This window comes from Pinus tabuliformis, chromosome 6 (genome assembly GCF_031772625.1).
Source record: "Pinus tabuliformis cultivar Carrire ecotype Pingquan chromosome 6, CPIR1, whole genome shotgun sequence".
NCBI lineage: Eukaryota > Viridiplantae > Streptophyta > Pinopsida > Pinales > Pinaceae > Pinus > Pinus tabuliformis.
In genome coordinates, this window is record NC_142292.1 from 963,131,302 (window position 1) to 963,134,951 (window position 3,650).

Genomic DNA, 3,650 nt, shown 5'->3' on the forward strand with positions numbered 1-3,650 from the left:
ACTCGAGGAGATGTAACACCAAGAGTTTATGGGCTCCATTGGGGTGAGTTGGACAACCAACTTCCCGGGGTCGTGACTTGGTCATATTATCTCCATTTGACGCGCATGATAACTCATTGGAAATATCTCTCTGAGGACTACAATGGAAAAGACGATTTTAGAAACAAAATCGCTGGTGGTAGATTTCCAAAAAAACGTCATTTAGGGCCTCGAAACGACTCTGGAAGTTTAGGACCTGAAAAACTGCTAAAAATATTAATCTGTGCTACAATTAAGGAAACTGAAAAATTGAAAGAAGCAATGGTGGGGGTCCAAGTGGAATTGGCATGTGGCCACCAATACCCACCTAGATAATTCCTCCACCCTTAGGAAGCAATGGCCCCCATTGCGTTGAGTTCCTCCAAGAGATGAAGAAACTTCTGCTGAACTTGGTCACTGGTGAGCCATTTTCCCTGGTGAAGGAGTTGGCCTGCTTTGACAACTCGATACAGTTGGATATTCTACTGGCGAGTGTGCTTGATCTGTGTGTCCATGATTCAATCAGTTGCATCTTGTTCCATGCAACCCAGATTCAACTCTGTGGGTGTGATTTGTTCAATAATGTCGAATGTGTCTAGTAATGGGGGAAAGTATGGCCGAAGGCGGTCCACATTGAACACTGGGTGCAGTCCAAGGAATGGGGGAATACTGAGCTCAAATGCATTGTCTCCCACAGCCTTGGTAATGGTGTAAGGACCATATCAGAGTGGTCTGAGTTTCCGATAGGCTCTGGTAAGGTGTTCCTTTTGCAAATGCAACCAGACTTTGTTGCCCACTTGAAACTTGTGCAGCACCCAATGTTGATCATGTCACTGCTTGTACTTGGCATTTGATTTCTCCATAATGTTATGGACCTGCTGGCGAATATGTTGGATGTGCTCAATGAAGCTGTTTGCTTTATCCGTTTAAGACTGGACATGAGCCGAATCTACTTGAGTAGCTGCAAATGGCATGACCACATCAATGGGACATAGTGGCTGGAATCCCAAGCCCACCTGAAAAGGGCTGTGGTCAGTCGAGCTATGGAGAGCCCGGTTGTAGCTGTGCTGAACATAGGGGAGGCTCTCATCCCATGTGCGTGGATTCTTTGAGTTGTACATGCACAGAATGTGTACGATCATCTTGTTGACAACCTCTGTCTGGCCATCAGTTTGTGGATGGAAGGCTATGGACTTAGTGAGTTTGGTGTCAAGCATCGACCAGAGACTGGACCAAAATGTACTGAGGAACCTACTATCCCGATTTGAGATGATAGAATGTGGGATCGCAAAGTGTACTCACACTCATTTAAAGAAGAGATTAGCAGTGGCTTCAACTGTGATATTCTTCTTGTAGGTCGCCATAATGGCCATCTTCGAGAACCTGTCGACGACCACAAAAACACAGTCGTTTCCGTGCTTAGTGGAAGGAAGGCCTGACATGTAATCCATGGAGATGAATTCCCAAGGTCGAATAGGGGTAGGCATCGGGGTATAGAGGCCTTGCTTCTTGATGGTCAGTTTGGCAATGGCGTAGGCAGTGCATGATCTGATGTACTTCCCCACATCCTGTCAAAGATTCGGCCAATAGAAATACTTCTGCAGTACTGCCACCGCTTTCTTGACCTCAAAATGCCCAGTAGCTTGACTGTAGTGTGCTTCCCAAATCATCTTGGCATGCTCGCTTGAAGGAACACAAAGGTGACCAAGGTGGCATAACAAGGCATCCTCGAGGTGAAAATCTAGAACATGCTAACCCTCCAAGAATGTTTGGTATGTGTGGCCGAATTCCGGGTCGCTTTTGTAGAGAAGTAGCCAATCAGATTTCTCGTGCCCACAAGAGATGAGCACGGTGGTTAACGCCATGATCGGTGGTCGACTGAGGCAATCTACAACATTATTGGTGCTGCCCTTCTTATACTTGATATTCAAATGGAACTGTTGCAAGTATGTGGACCACTTCTGATGGCGATCATTCTGCAATTTCCCTTGGGTCTGTATGAACTGCAGGGGTCGGTGGTCTATATGGATGACCGTTTCCTTCCCCAAAATGTAATGCTTCCATTGTTGGTAGGCCTGCACAATGGAATACATATCTTTGTCATAAGTGGGATACTTCCGGACTATGTCTGAAAGTGTCTCATTGTGATATGCCACTGGATGCCCGTGTTGAGTAAGGATTGCCCCAATAGCATAGTCAGAGGCATCTGTCTTGACCTCAAATGGTTGTTGCAAGTCTGGTAATGCGAGCATTGGTGCTGAGAAGAGGCGATATTTCAAATCTGTGAATGCTTTTTGTTGAGATTCAGACCAAAAGAATTTTGCTTTCGCTCCTCCCTTGGTGACTTGATTTAAGGGCCAAGTGATATGAGAAAATCCCAACACGAACCTACAGTAAAAGTTGGCAAGACCTAGAAAGCTGCAGAGCTCTGTCAGAGTGGTTTGAGATGGCCAATCCTGAATGACTTGGATCTTGGCTGGATCCACATGCACCCCTTGTTCATCAATAATGTATCCCAGATACTTAACCTGGGTCATGCCAAAAGTTCATTTCTCCAAATTGGTACATAACTTGTGCTGCCACAATGTTTGGAGAACCTGACGGATGTGGTGGAGGTGCTCTTCCCAACTCTGGTTGAAGATAAGGATGTCATCCAAGTATACCACTACAACTGAGATGGTGAATGGCCACAAGATGTCATCCGTTAGCCTCATGAAGGTTGCAGGAGAATTCGTCAATCCGAAAGGCATAACCAACCATTCAAAAAGTCCCTCCTTGGCTTTGAAGGTAGTGTTCCACACATTAGAGGGTTAGATTGGTACCTGGTGATATCCTGAGTTCAAATTGATCTTGCTGAAATATTTCCCCCCCTTAAGTTGGTCCAAGAGGTCATCCATTCATAGGATCGGGTGCCTATTATGGACAATGATCTTTTTTAGCACCCGATAGTCAATATAGAGTCTCTAAGTCCCATCCTTCTTCTGTACCAACACGATTGGGCTCCCACAGGGTGATGAAATCCGACGGATGTGACCTTTTTGCAACAGCTCCTGAATCTGCCTCATGATTTCATTGTTCTCCAAAACGGAGCACTGATAGATTGGTCCATTGGGCAGTGGTGCACCTGGGGTCAGATCGATGGAGTGCTTGACCTGACAGTGCAGAGGAACCCCTGCGAGGGAGGTGAAGATGTTCTCGTACTCCTCCATGACCTTGTCCATCTGTAGTTGTCGTGCGAAGGGTCCCTGTCTGGAGGTCGTGGCCACCGTCTTCTTCTTTCCTTGATGGTGTATCATCAGGAAAATAAATTTCCCAGTTTTGGAAATGAGCGTACTGCATTGTTTTGTAGTAACCAAAGAGATGGCGTAGGCGGTGCTACCTCCAGTATCCTGTACAACTTATTTCCAAAAGTAACAATAACAGCACGGGGCCTTGATTCATACACAACATGTCTCTTCCACAAGTATGGTTGCCCTAATAATACATCACAAACTTCAAGGGGAGCAATGTCACACAATACCTCATCTGTGAAGGGCTCGATGTTGTATGGAAGGCGACACTGCTGGCTCATGCGAAGATCCCGTCCTTGGTGAAGCCACCCGATGGTGTACGGTTGTGGATGTGATGTGGTC